At 44.4% G+C, this 15,019-nt stretch overlaps 1 long non-coding RNA gene across 3 annotated transcripts; it reads left to right on the top strand.

Annotated features, from left to right (window-relative positions):
- Positions 1-465: 465 nt before the first annotated feature.
- LOC110354028 (uncharacterized) lies at positions 466-14,777 on the top strand. Of its 3 annotated transcripts, XR_005263996.2 has the most exons (7): positions 466-823; positions 1,551-1,691; positions 5,397-5,477; positions 6,014-6,084; positions 7,650-9,123; positions 9,367-11,630; positions 12,584-14,777. It is a non-coding gene; the product is annotated as an uncharacterized lncRNA (long non-coding RNA). The 3 variants fall into 3 exon arrangements; XR_011807399.1 differs by having other exon boundaries at positions 5,410-5,477; positions 6,014-9,123; XR_011807398.1 differs by having other exon boundaries at positions 6,014-9,123.
- The last annotated feature ends 242 nt before the right edge of the window (positions 14,778-15,019 follow it).

Below are 15,019 nucleotides of genomic sequence, written 5' to 3'. Positions count from 1 at the left end.
GGGGCTCCCCACTCACCCCCGGTCCCCTCACAGGGAGCCCCGGGAGTGCTGAGGGGGTCCCAGGAGAGACCCCCGTGGGTGGGGTGCTTGGGGAAAGGGTCTGAGGGTCCTGAGGAGGTGCTGGGAAGGAGCGGGAGGCGTGTGGGAATGCGAAATATTGGGAACGCTTTTTGTGTGTGAAATGAAATGAAATAAAATAAGATGTTCAAGCCTGCATCCACTTGGCTGCCTCGTTCTCTGCCTCAGCACGCTGCGTCCTGAGCTTGCTTCTGGGCTTTGGGATGAGCAGGATCAGAAATAAAACCCCGCTCCTGGCTGGGGCATCCCACGAGAAGCCGCTGAGGTGGTGCCTCGCTGGCCTGAGTGAGGCAGCGGCTGCAGGATGCTGAGGCTTGGGGTCTGCAGGCGGTGGAAGATGGAGAAAGCTCCCCAATGTGTCCCCTGCCCATGGCCGGTGACAGCAGAGGGGCTGGGGAGGTTTTCTCCTCGGGCTTTGTACCGCAAGCTGGTGGTGTCACGGAGCAGGAGCACCTCCGCTGGGAGAGGGAGATTCCCTCTCGTGGACTCGCTCCAGGCGCTCGTATTTATGGAGATTGCAGCCAGCACTCCACCCTGTTCCTTTTTCCATGCGGGATCCAACAGAAAAACCTCGCGCGGCGGTCACGTGGCGGGTTCCTGTATCTCAGCGGTGGAGCAGCGGCTGGAAAACAAGCCGCAGCACTGCTCCGAGCTGCTCCTGCTCGCCTCACGCACGCTTGCTGGGCGAATCCTTCAAAACAGCTTGTGCAGAAATAGCCAAAGCACGGGACGGAGGGGTATTTATGTGGGTAGAGCCGTAAAAACCTCTTGGTAGGGCAGCGTGTGGGAAGAGCATAGGAAGGCTGAGGTACTCGCTTCTCGGAAAGCAGGAGGAAGTTGGGAGTGTGCTTGTGCTCTTGGCAAGTCACTGGTCAGGGCTAGGCTGGGACAGTACCGGAGAAAACAGCGTGAGCAGGTTCTCCTGCGAGCTCGCCGCCTCCCGTGTTGTGCCTCGCAGCCTTTCCCGCACGTCTCTGTCTTTTCCAGGCGCTTCTGGGGGAGCTGCCTGGCACACTCCTCGTCTTCCCTTCTCCCTGCCTTGGCAAAGGGGACAGAGACTGGGAGCGTGATAAAGTGGCCAGAATGGGGATTTGATTTCCAAATCTTCCAACCAACTGTCCCGTGTTTTGACTGAATATCAGGAAGACTCTATTTCAAGCTCCGCATGACAAAATTGGTTTCCTAAGAACAGGGCTTTGTTTCATCTACCTTTAAAATTGTATCATATAAAGAACTGCTCCGTTTTCAGCAGTGACATTTTACCTGTACTACTGGCTTATGGCTCTGTCACCACCCTTGCTCACGGCCTATGATGTGTGTCGAGGTTTGTCATAATGTGCCTTTTCCTCCTTGTTTTCTCCAGCAGCTGCTGATATCCTAGACATTGATTTAACACTGAGGAATATATATATATATATATATATATATATATATATATATAACTTTTTTTTTTTCTTTCTTAACATTTCTAGTGCCTTCCATAAGAATTTCACTCGCTTGCCCATGGAATATTGCTGGGATGCCTGAGGAAGGAGCCAAGGCTAGCAGAGCATGGAGGCTGGTGGGCAACACCAGGTTGAGCAAAGCTGGCCAGGCTTGGCTAGCTGTGTCAGGTGAGAAGATCTCTGCTGCTTAATTTAAACCTGATGAAGAACATAACCTTCCTTTTTTATTTCCCCAGTGACACCTTGTTGCAGGAGGCAGATACAGAGGAGTTTGTTTATTGTGACAAGCAGGGTAAGGCTCAGGTTCATAATGGATTCCAACACACAATGCTTCTTCGTCTTATCTGTTTTTTATTTTTTTATCATTATTTTCCACTTTAGGAAGCTATAGGAGGAGAGCTCGAGAGCTGTACTTGAACACAGATGGTATGATGGCACAGCATTTGCTGCAACTTGCTTCAAGTTATGTTACAGAGTTCATTTTTAACATAAGCTTTAAACCTTTATTTTGTAGAAAAGTCTCATTGAAATGGCAGCTACCCAAATATAGACTATACATTTTCAGAGGTACTTGAATGTTTTGTGGTAACGTGGTGAAAAATGAACTGATACGAGAAAACAGAATAATCCTTACAGCCTTACAAGTGCACAAAAATCCATGCTGGAGTGTGTGTGTGTCAGCTGAAGCACAGGTATGCATCGTATCACTTCTTGGTACCTCCAGGAAACACAGGGCAATGGCTTGCGAAGTAGGCTGCAGTACGGTAGGTAGTGTAAATAGGTTTGTGGAAGGAAAACATCAGCCTTTCCATTCACTTCTTTCCATTATTTCTGTTTTTGGAGTGAATGGAACGTCTCCTGCAGCAGCCCTAATTGCCACTAACCATAGTTTTTGTTTGCTAGCAGCCCCATATGTCAATAGACGCTGCACTCGTTCTCCTTTAAGTAAGCTATTTTTGCCAAACACCGTTTCCACTTCTCTGGATTTTACGAACGCTGCCATTTGAAACAGATCCAAGGAATTAGACATTACTCACCTTTGCATATGCCGTCTCCTGAACAGATACTCTCCTGCTGTCTTCTATTCTTACATTTCCTGCACTTTTCCCCCAGCGTGGAATGTTATATTTTGTCTTGCTTGCTGCAGTTTTGACCAAGGAGCTCGGCCTCTTAAAAAGATAGGCTTTAAGCAGTTTCCCTTTCCTTCAAATGCATTTTCTGTGCTGCTTTCCACACGGCTTTTTGTTCGATGACTTGCACTTTCACTATCTCAGACTGTCAGGCATACTTGTCAACAGCTAGGAGCAAAAACTCATTTGTGGAGTTAGACACATTAGCATATAAAAGTATATCTATGTGTGTTTATTTACAGCGCTTCTCACTTCACTTGCTTCTTGAGAGAGGAAGAAACAGAGTGGGAAATGAAAAGGGCCCCAGATGTCTTTTATTCTCCCTCAAGCACAGCATTTAGTTCTTTCTACTTCCCTCTCATCGTTTCTCCTGTAAGTGCTAGTTATTCTCCCCTATGCTTAACCATACCCGGCTGAAAGAGGACGGGTGGTTAAGGGAGGGTTATCCGCTTGCTGGAAGAGGACAGCAGGAATTTTGGGGGAGGTTATCCTCACACAGCCTAGGGAAAGCAGTCCAGGAAGTCAGTAGGAATAGCTCTTAAAGGTCGGTGACTGCTGTCCGGAACTGGGAGGCAGAGCATTGCTCGATCCTGGAGCTAACCAGGAGGCGGCTGCTGCTGCTGCTAGAAAATGGACATGTTCTGATTGCCTTATTTTTTCCTGGGAACAGGAAAATGAGGAAAGGCAGCCTAGCAAAGGGCATTTCTCAGGAGACCAGGAGATGATTCGGCAAATCTATGGCCTATGGGGGGAGAAAGAAGAGATGGCAGCTCTGTCCTGTGGTGTCCAGCCATCAGGAGCCACTTTTCTGAAAGCTGCTTGCTCAAAACCCTAGCTGTTGTGAATTTGTTTCACACTTTTCTGCACCAATTCTCAGGTTATTATGTTGTATATAGGACTATGTATCCTTACATAGTCTTTTTGAGCTTCTGTAGGGCTTTGAGCTCCTTGCCCCCACTTAGCAAAGGCAAGATCTTCAGAGGATCACCACCTTTCTGGAGTAAAACTTTCATCAAAATTTAAAGGAATCCGTCATAGCTGCCTTCATGTCTTTCCTTGGCCACAACCTGTGATTTAAAAGTCAAACTTCAAGCTTTGCTGATAGCATTAGTGGATGAGATATTTCCTCTCTTGTGTAGTCTGATTGAGGTCTTGAGTCAGCTAACACACTTTGTTCTCAGGACATTCTTGTAGATTGATCAAGCAGAGACTTTACTGAAGGAAGGATGCATTTGAGACTTTCCATTTTGTTCCTTTTTTTTTTTTTTATTTTTTTATTTTTATTTTTTTCCCAGTGGTCTAACATGAGTCAGATTCTGACTCCATGTCAGGTGCCAGTGATAAAAAATATAAATTGTGGATAGGACTGCTATTTTCTGCCACTGAATGGAAAGCAGTTAGAGCTGCTGGGTCTTAAATGCCCTTTCCCTCCGTTTCCTGGAGATGTGTTGAGAACCTTCTCCAAACTCCTCACCTTTCCATCCATAGTCCATTTTTATTAAAAATAACACATCTAGCTAAAGAATCAGAGTGAGTCCTGCTTCAGTAAGCGGGTACACAGGAGTTAAATTCTCAAGTGATTTTGGATATGGACTGGTTTAAATGCATATATTAGGGAGTTAGTGCCTGGTTGCAAGTGTCCTGAAGGATGATTCCTGAGATTCTGCTGTCAGGAAAATGCAAACATCATTTTCACAAAAATAAAATGTAGATTTTTTTAACATTAGTAAACATTTTGTCACAAAAGTGATGTGTACCCAAGAAGGATGTCAGAACACCACCAAATAAATGGCATAGAGCAGGTAGATTATGAGTTAGCATGTTCCTTGGTTCTGAAAATAAAAGCGATGTGAAATGGCAACTTCCTTCACAGAACTTGTCGCCAAATGACAAAGATAAATTGACGCTGTTCTTTACTTCCTACTGACCTTTCTGAGAAAGGAAGCTAAATGCAGTTCTTCCTTGTTTAGAAAAAGTTCCAGCAAGGTATGAAAGCCCGCAAGTTTGCACAGAGGTCACTAGAAGCTGCATTTAATCTAAAAAACTTTTATTTCTGACATTTAGTGTATGACATGGCAGAGAACACCAGAACCTGGCTGTATTTAAAGGGCCGCGACAAATTTCAGTACTGAGTTAGCTGTGAGTTAGTTTGAGAGGTCTGGATGTTGTGCATAAAATGTAGCTCCATGGATGGATCTCATTTGATTCCTTTCCTTTTAGTGTTTGAATGCGTGTGCGACATTTGAGCACCTACATACTGAGGAGAAAATGAGCAAATTCTTGAACTGCTGAAAGCTCATTTTCAGAGCAGGCAACTTGCCATGACTTTGGGTGTATTTACTTTCCCATGGAAAATTCATCCTATTTCTGTGTTGTACCTGATTTGATTTTGCAAAATTAAATGCAAACTGAAAAGCTATGCGGAAGAATGAAGTTCAGCACTCGAATAAGATTGATTAATCAGACTATTTTGAGAAGCAGCTAAGGAGCGTTTTAGGGATGCTGCTGCAGTTATCAGAACTGTGAAGAAATCAAATGAAATATCCCCAACCATCAGCACAAGGAGACTTAACGTGAGTGTTTAAAGACACTTGGCTAGACAGAGGCCTGCGAGTGGAATATATATGGTTTATGTCTTGTGATTTTATTATATTCTCATTTTTAACCGATTGCCCAAATGCTGAGGTATTTGTGTCTTCCAAAGACGTATTGAATGAGTGGATCAGATATGTTTTCTTCTCAGTTTCTCCCTACAGGAGACAAGATGGATGAGGCCACTGTCAGCTGAGATCACTGGCTGAACTTGGGTCCTCTGGGGCTGAAGGTATGAGTTGGAGTGAAGTTAATACCGTGCTGATAAAATCACCATGCATTGGTCTTATCCTGGTACTCTACACAGCCCTAAATTACACCCTGAATTACTAAATCCTGAGTAATTCGGTTGGTCTATAGCTGAAAACAGTTCTTTTCTTTTTGCAAACAATAGCCACGGGGATTTGGGAACTTGGAACTCTCCTTAGCTTGTGTTCATTTCCTTTATGTGTAACTGTTCTTGAGAGAGTGAGATAATACATAAAAAGTGTTACCAGAAGAGACAGGATGTCTTGAAGCAGACTTGAGACTAACATCATTCTATTATACTTACTTTGATTTATTTTTGGACTTATTTTTTATTTATTTGAGCTTACGAGCTAATGTTATTTCAACGTTGATTGTCAGGAAAAAGGTTCTGTAATGTCTTGTTTCATATCTGTTCTGTCACTAAATTTCAGGCCTCCTTGCCTTGTATGCATTTATTCTGAATTAATTTGTCTGATATTTTTTAAACGATAAATTATTTACTGTGTTTGCATTCTTTAGAAATATACAACGGCTGCTACAGTTGAAGGCATCAGGAAAAATGCTAAGGTGTGCTCGCTGTTCGTAAACATGTAAGTTGCCAGTTTCATATGGCCTGAGGACTTCTAAAGGGACTCAAAAACGAAGTAGCATAGCTAGTGTATAATAGATGAGAACTCTCACTAAAAACACGATCAGCAGGTAATTTGTTGAACCTATATTTTTAAAAGGCAATCCAAGGAATTACTAATACAGTGAATTGTGTATTTGTTTATCATTATACTATAAAATGGAACGATGTAAAGATCATTTTCTGAGGTGGTCTTAGCAACTTAGCAACTTAGCAATTTCTAGAGTAGAAAAGTCCATCTCCATAAACTCTCACTGTTACCTGAATGGTTAAATAGAAGTATGGATAAAGGAGAATTTACTAAAATATTTTATTAAGATTTTTCACAAACCTTTGGTGAAACTAACAAGCTACTAAGGAAATTCAAAATGTAGTTTTACAAGGGAAACTTGGGCCCTGAAATAAGTATTTAAGCAAATTCATTCAAGTTACAGGCATTAATAGCATTTTTAACCCCGATGGTTTGCTTAGTGCTGTAGGATCTTGCATTTTCCACTGGTAAAATCTCTTCATTCCCTTGTTTTTGCTGCCGAGCATGTGCAAAACCATCTTGACAGCTCCAGGCTGCTAAGCCCCAAAGAAATACACAAAATAAGCATTTTCTTGCAAGTTTCCTCTCAACTGCCTGTCAACTTCAGTTTTGAATCCCAGCAACCAATTTCCACTCATTTTGTTTTATACTGACTACATTTATCACAATTTATTTTATATTCTTGATAGGATATTGAAAGAGGCTCTCAGGGCCACAGATTGCTGCTGAAATGTTAGACAACATTTGGCACGAACAGGATCAGAAATTAAAAACCGGCATTTTTTTTTTTTTATCCTGCTTGCCTTTGAAACGAAGTTTATAGGATTGTGTTGTTTATCTCTCTGTACATTCAGCAATTCCCCTTAAAAAACTTCGGGACCCAATTTCAACCGAATTTGAAAGATGAAATCTCAAGATAAATAAGGTTTGTGAGAAACTGCAGCTGTACAGAGGACAAGGAGCATAATTAAACGCCTGCACTATGGAGAAGGCAGGTGGAAGCCAGCCTTTTATAGCAGTTGAGAGCAGCCAGCCAGCCACAGCGTGCTCAAAGATTTTGATTGAGCATAGCATGTGCCCTACATGGAGGGTGGGTTTCGGAAGATAACCTGAGGTTATTAGGGCAAAGGAGACTTTAGGAGACAACACAAGACTGTGAGAACAATCAATCAAAGCCCACTTCACTTGTTTTATTTCTTGCAGAGCAACTCAACTCTCTTGTCCTGCCTCTTCTTCCTTCTTTCCACCCTGATCACCTGCTTTCCTCCCAGAATTTTGGGAGTCTGTTACTATCTTTGCATTCCCCCTGCTCAGTATCAGTCCATGTAACTTAACAGGCGTACAAATTTTGTCTGATTTAGTAATGAGGTCTCAGAGGTACCCTGTTGGGAGCCAGTTACTGGCTCTTTCTTCATCCAAAAACTTCAGCCAGACTGTTATGATGTGGAGAAACCAGAGAAACACATTACTTGCCTCCTTTTTGTCTTTTCTCTCAGGTTCTACCTCAGGATGGGTACCTTATCTAGAAGAGAAAGTTTTTCTAGATCTTCTCCGGTCAGTTGTCTGCACAGGATGACCCAACCGTGCTGTGTCAAAACAAAGAACACATACACACATAGCACTGCGCTGTGATAAAAGCTGCTCTTCTGTGCAGTGTCCCAGCTTGTGAAACCTGTCTGGTTTTGCATAATAGATAAGCCTCAGGAAGTATAAAAGTAGTGGGAGTGCTTGCAGTATGACCAAGTTACAGTTTTACAGTCGTTTAAAGGTCAGCAGCAAATTGACATCTACACCCAGTCCTGCAGGATAAGGTTTTGTAGGGACAAAGCTCTCAGGCAAATACCTGCGTCATTTGCCTACGGCCATACAGAAAATCCCAGGCTGAAGAAGGGACCGAGATCCCACCCTGTCGCTTGCAGGCCATGGCCAGAGTTACCAAGCCAATCTTTCTCATCATTTACCTAGCACAGACTTTGAAACCTAAGCCTTGCGGAGAAATTTTTGAGGAAAAAATTCCAGGCCTGAGGTCTCACAGGGCAGCTACTCTTTTTCCTCCTAACTTCTGGATTCTCTCTCTCTCTCTCTCTCTTTCTTTTAATTTATTTATTACTTGAAAATGAGTTTTGTATGAGAAGAAAGTTAAACTGCTGAAGGAGACTAACAAGTTTATGGATGTGATTATCTCCCAAATAGTTAATGTCTCACTTCTCAGTTAAACATTTATTTTTTCAAACTTGTTTTCAGCCCTTCTAATAGGCTTCTGGCTAGGTTAATTAAGAGTGCAACTAGGCTGAAAACAAATGATCTCTGTGATAGGATAGGCAGCATGCAGGCAGCAGTAACAGCAGTACACAAACTTCTGAATGCTGTGAATGCCTCTGGACTTCACCAACAGGTGTGTTGATCAGCTCTCGTTCTTCTCTCACAAGAAAAATATCACCATAGCTGGTTATGGCTCATGCCTGCAAATGTAAAAAGCTGTAGAGAGACAACAGTGTACAAGGAAGATTTGTTAGGCCATGGACTGAGGTCCTTACCAATGCCAAATAAAAACTCAAAATCAGAGGTTGGGTGTTTTGAGGAAAAGTTGGGTTTATACATTTGCATAGGTGGAGGGACAAGAGTTGGTGGAAAAAAAAAAAGTCTAAACCACGAAAACCTAGTGTAAAAAATGTTCCACCTGCTGTGAAAACAAACATCAAGGATATTAAGAAGAGAAGTCTGAAGCATTTCTATGTTCAGAATTTGGCTGAATAAAGAGAAGCAGTAAAAAGCACAACTACAGGTGAAAGCCATAGATGGTCTTAAAGAATGGAAAGATCTGTGCTGCATCCTGCAACTGCTGGAAAGAAGAGGCACACAGGGGGATTAACAAGCAGATCACAAGACAAGGTGGAGATTTGGAAGAGCTACGGCTGATGTTCAGGCAAGAGGATCTTGAAGCATCATGGAGCACGCTTAAATCCACAGGTCAGTGCCGTGTGTGCTACAGCTACTCAGCACCAAACAAGGAGCTCTCCAGACCACTTATTTTCTCCATTTCCATCTGTATCTCTACAGATAGTAAGTAGGTGATGAAGCAAACCTGGTTAAGGGTTTGCTTTCTGCTGGAAGTTTCAAGCTATTGTGCATGTGTCCTTGATGTGCAATCCCAGGCCTGCCCCTGAAACAGGCAGGGATGACTCAGGGAAGGCTTTTCCTTCTGATTCTCAGGTAGAAGCCAGGCTGTCATACCCTTACCTCAGCTGTCAACTGGGAAGCCTTTACTGGCACTTGTGCAGCGTGCCACTCCCAGGGAGATTTGGGAGTTTGTTCTGCAGTGCCTGGCACCACTCCTACATTCACAGAGCAATTCACATCTCCAGCATATCACCTCTCCACCTAGGTAAGACACAGCAGCTCAAGGGGGACGTTCAGAGAGCTCTGCCAGGCTTTCCTCCGGATTTTCAGAGCACTAAAGCACCCCTTGTCTATGCCACACCAAAAAATCCCCCCTCCCCATCATGATCTTCCTCCCACAGAGCAGCCTTGCCGGTGATTTTGGCCTGCTCCTCCCTTCCCCAGCACTCCCCAGCGAGCTTCTTGCTCTGACAAATTCTCCCCTGGCAACAATAGCTGCCGCCGGGTCCCTCCCAGTCTGTGGTCATGGCTACTGGGGTGTGAAGCGCTCTGCCCACCTGAGTCAGAAATGCTCAGCAGCTCTGCTGACAGCACTAACAAAGAGCCAGGCAGCAGAGGAATGGTGCTCAGCCCTCAGGACCAGCTCGGATGTAAGGATTGCTGGCCCAAACGCTGCGATTTCTCAAATTATTATTGCTATTTTTCATTTCTAGCAGCCCTGCAAACCAGTTATGAATTTATGAATCCATCCCACACGTTATTTTCGAACTACCTTTTCTTCAGAGAAAAAAAAATACCGAAATAAAAACGTTTCTCTACCTAAAAAAAATGAGCCAGCGTTATGTCTGGGGAGTCGAAAAGAATCCCCAAATTAGGCTACAAGCAGATGCTGTGTATTGTTTTGATTGCAGTTGTTCTAACCGACTATGTTTGTAGATCTGTAAATGTTCAAAGGGATTTAAAAATAAAGAAGGCACTTTTTTTTTTTTTTTTTTTTTTTTTTTTTTTTTTTTTTTTTTTTTTTTTTTCCCTTCCAGAGCCTTAAAATTTAAATTCTATCTCCATGCTCGCTAGAAATCTTTTTTTTTTCTCTGCTTGTTTTTTACCGAGCTTCCTATGGAAGATCCCCCTTTTTTTTTGCTTTTTGAAGGGAGAGCCTTCAATTCATCTCTGAAACGTTTTCAGAGCAGGCTGAAACAGAAGCACTGACGCTGCAGAAGCTCAGGAGAAACTCAGGGCTGGTGGGTGCTTGTTCTGCAGCCCACCCATTTCGCCTGTGCTCGGGGCATCTTGCCTGTGCTCCTCCAGCACTGCCCCTGCAGCATCTTCCTTTGGGCACACGTTCCTCCAAGTCAAGTGAGCAGCCTCGCACCTTTAGCTGGCTGCAGTGCTGATCCTCCTCCGAAAGGTAACTGAGCTTATTTATTTCACCCAGCAGCGATCACTGGACAAGGCACAGCAGCAGAACCAGGGCTCCTGGCTCTCCGTTGCAGCCCTGCCCAGCAGCTCAGGATCAATGCTCTGCTGTCCATTTTGGCACAAATATGACATTTCAGCAGGAGCTAAAGGTTTCCTGGTAGTAAGAGTGTGTTCCCTGAAGCAATGGGTTTATCTTCTTTAGGATGGATTGAATTGAATCTGGGTCCCCCATGTCCTGGGTGAATGCTCTTTCCACTGGGTTAAGGTGATGGGGAAGAGAAGATAGGAAACTTTGTTCACAGTCGGTGGCAAAAATTAGCACTGATCTCTGGGCTGAAAAGTCAGCGTGGGATCGACCCTTTTGTCTTGTGCTTCCTGCAGCCTGCAGACGGGTGTGGATCCGCAGGGCTGAAGTGGGATCTGCTAGATCTAATTACCCCCTAATTATAATACATTAAACAATTAAAATAATGGAGATCGGGCGCAATCAGATCTCAAAACAAAGCGATTTAGCACGATGAGATGTTGAAAACTGTGCAGATGCTGCTGCTAATCCTGGAGGAGGTCCAACATAAACAATCCAATACCCAGCCAGCTGGGAAGACAGCGAGCTCGAGGTAATATCAGGTTCCCAGCATAAAGCGTGAGGGGGTAGGTGGATTTTCTCCCTCCGTTATCCAGCTGTATGTTTAGACAAGAGCAAACTACTGTGTATTTCAAAACGTGTGTATGTGTGCAGGTGAACGATGGAAATGTATGGGCCTCGAGGGGGCAGGGGACTCGCCGCTTTAAATGCTCGGTGCATTATACATGTAGCTGTATTTTATTTTTGATTTTAAGAGTTACGTGGTTAGTAATTTACTGTAACTTTAGCCCTGAAGAATCTGGCTTTGGTGGACAACTCCGGGAGCCAAAGGTGTTCTTTGTCCATAAAACAGGTACGGCACTTCGGGAGATGAGAGGGGACCTTGGGCCCCACGCTCATTCCTCTCCTGGCCTCTCCAGGGACCTCATCACCACTTTTTATCAGCAGCAATACATTTATGACACTTTGTCATTTGTGAGAAAAGCCGTGTTGTTTGTGTGAAGCCAGGCTTCCCCCCCCAAAAAAAAAACCCTAAGTTGGTGGAGCCGGGCACAAAGCCCCGGGGAGGGAGCGCTGCAAAATGCCCTGGAGCTGTTGGTTGGAGGCAGAGCGTGGGGAGGGTGATGTGTGACAACTGCTGATGGAACAGCAGGTGAATGTGACCAAAAGCCTGGCTTGCAGTTCACAGGTAGAAGGACTTTACCAGAAAAAAAATAAAAATAAAAAAGGAATTCTCTAAAAAAGCCAAAGAACAAAGACATCCGAGGCTTCCTCTGGGAAATAAGGATGAGCAATCCAAACTGTGGGTTTTCTTTGTATAATCGAACGCTGCATTCCTGGAGGGATCTTTTTATTTGGTTCTTTGCTCGCTCTGGTTTCTCTCGACAATGTACACAAGCTGCAGCACAGAAGAGAGAGAGTCAGAGAGAGATAACAGGGTACTGAGAGAATTTAATTAATAAGTCCTTGTGGGGCTGCGGGTGACTGTGGAGAGGATGGAGGACGATGAGCAAAAAGAGGTCCTCTTAATGTCCGGATGTATTGAACATTTCATTGAAGGAAAGCCAAAGAGGCACCAAAAGGAGTTGGTAGCTGTTGGAAAACAACTCACAAAGAGCATGAGGCAACGTGTTCTCTTTTCTCTTTCAATTTTGCTGTAGCAAAACTTAGTGCTGCACCACTTTCAAGGAGGAGAATTTGGGCCAAGGATTTAGCAACAGACATCTGAAGAACGCAGAAAAAGCAAGGGATTGGGGAAAGAGGATAAAAGGCTCTCTCTTTTACAGCCACCACCTTCTTTTACAGTTCTTTGGGAGACGCACGTGAAGTCCTGCACGGATGGGTGCCCCACATGCTGAGACACAAATGCTGGAGCCTCTGCTCCACAGCAGGCAGCGGATGGACAGGAGCAAGGCTGCTTAACTCCAGGCTGACCCAGGAATGACAAATTTTTGGCATACTGGGCTTGACCTCTCCCTTCTGGCCTGTCAGCTGTTGTTTCCCAGTGCCCTTGGACGGGCTGGATTTGCTCTTGCTGATGCTCTTTGTGTAGTTCTCTCCCCGGGTACGCATGTTGAAGCCAGGCTTTTAGGTCTTTGGGTGGGTCTTGAAATTGCCAATTAAAACCCCACATCTCGGCTGTTATGAGAAGCTTTGCTGAGGTCCAGAAGTTGCTGGAAGCCTGATACACGCCACAATTTACTGGCTGTGAATTATGTAGATACTCATATTTTTAATTTCCTTTCATTTAGTTGTGTGTGCAGGACCTCTGTCACGACCAGCGGGGAGCTCTCCTGGGTACAAAGAGGCAATTCAGTGTCTGTGCCAACCCTGGCTTGTAAAAGCCTGGCAGCCCTTGACAAACAAAGCCTAGAAATGTTGCTATTAAAAGCATTTATTGAATAAATCCATATGTGACAAAATGATAGCTGCAAAAAGCAGTGGAATTGTTTTTTTAATGGATAAATCTTATTTGAAAGGTAAAGCAGAGCTGCAAAAGCTCCGGGAACAGTCACCTGAGGATAGAGCTTTGAGCAACGTGGGAAAAATTAGACCCACTATGAACAATATAGAAGATAATAGATTTCAGAACATGCCTGCTTTGAGTGGGAGCTTTTATGTAAAGAGAAGAGAGGATAAGCCTGGTTTTAACTTCTGTGCTTGAAGGCTCTCGCAGAGATAAGAGAACAAATCCTTGTTCCCACCAGCAGAAGCTGGAAAGAAGAGGACCCCGGTTCTTCTTCAGGAGGGAAGGAGGAGGGCTGCTGACCCAAGAGGGGGCTCTGTTGGGTTCCCCCCCGTCCCCACAGCAAAGCACCAGCCCTTCCTTTGCTCTGCGTGCAGCCTTTATGCTTGAGGGAGGCAGGGTGCTGAGCTCAGGTGGCTGAGATCTCCCTAGAGGGTGGAGCAGAGGAGCAGCGATTGTGTAAAGGCTGCTGTAACAACCGGAGAGCAGCTCTGCTGGAAATCCAAAAATTGTCATGGGAGAGGATCCTATTTCTGTGCCTCTCTGCTTAGAGCCTCTTTGCTTTGGCCTCGCTCGGTGATCAGAACTTGCTCTAGATACCAAAATAAAGAAAAAAAGAATGACATTCGTTGAAAAGAGGCATCTGGGCTGTATTTAGCCTTAAAAAATAAACCAAGAGCAGCTATCTGCATTGATTGTCTCGTGGGCTGCTGGAGATGATCTGTCATGATGGGCTTTCGGCAGGTGATAGCTGGGGGTGGCTGTTTTCATCGGAGGGGCGGAGAGCCCTTCGCTGGAACTGGCAGAGGCAGATGTGGTGACCTACAGGTGCAAAATAACCTCTCTGGGAATGAGCAGTCTCCAGCGAGGACAGGCTGCCCCTGTGACGGCTGCTGACATGCATGAATGCAGCATGGAAATGCTCAAACTCAGTCAGGAATTTCCTGGCACACGTTATGTCCACACTGGGGAAATGTTTTACATCACTTCGGGGATGGCCGAGCTTGTCCGGTCTCTTCAAAGAGATTGTTGGAGAAAGTATGAAAACAGCATATCAGGATTATAGAGGTTTCCTGGGGGGTCAGATAGAAATGAAAGGGAGGGCAGAAAAATTGTTATGGAACAATTAAAACAAATAACATCAGAAAACATAACAGCGGAACCGATCCTGCAGAAGTCCTGGATGAACATCACAAGCAAACCTGGACTGAAGAAGATATTTGGGAAGCAATGAGCTCAAGCTTGCGAGAAACAGATTTTTAAAATCAGATATAGGAAAACAGTCAGAAGTGCCTACTATGTTTGGAATATTACACATGCAGGTGCGAGTGCCCGATTTAGAAATGAGCCTCTGACACTCCTGCGAGGAGCAAATGGGTGTTTGTGTGCACCTATTGCTGCAAGTCAGCCTTATCACCCAACAATGTCCTGCTTTTGGAAATGTCAATATTGTCTGAAAAAAATAATTGTCCTCTCCTCAGTTTCCCAGTCTGGGAGGACTAATGTTGGTGAAATTGTAGGCCTTTTATTTCATGATAGATCTACGCTGGCTTTTCTCTAACAGCAGTTTCCCCTTCTATTGCTTCCCGAAGTGGCTGTGGCAGAGCCGTGGTATATCATCAAAGAATGTCAGGTGCTTAGTGCTCACAAACCACCTTCTTATTAGAAAACATCTTTGTGAAAAGGAGCCATTTTTCCACAATTGAGGCTATATAGGCTTTCAGAGGTGTCTGAGACCCTTAATTTCTACCTTACTCTTCCAAAAAAGAGATGGG

Source organism: Anas platyrhynchos, chromosome 2 (genome assembly GCF_047663525.1).
Source record: "Anas platyrhynchos isolate ZD024472 breed Pekin duck chromosome 2, IASCAAS_PekinDuck_T2T, whole genome shotgun sequence".
NCBI lineage: Eukaryota > Metazoa > Chordata > Aves > Anseriformes > Anatidae > Anas > Anas platyrhynchos.
This window is presented reverse-complemented; position numbering and strand designations above follow the sequence as displayed.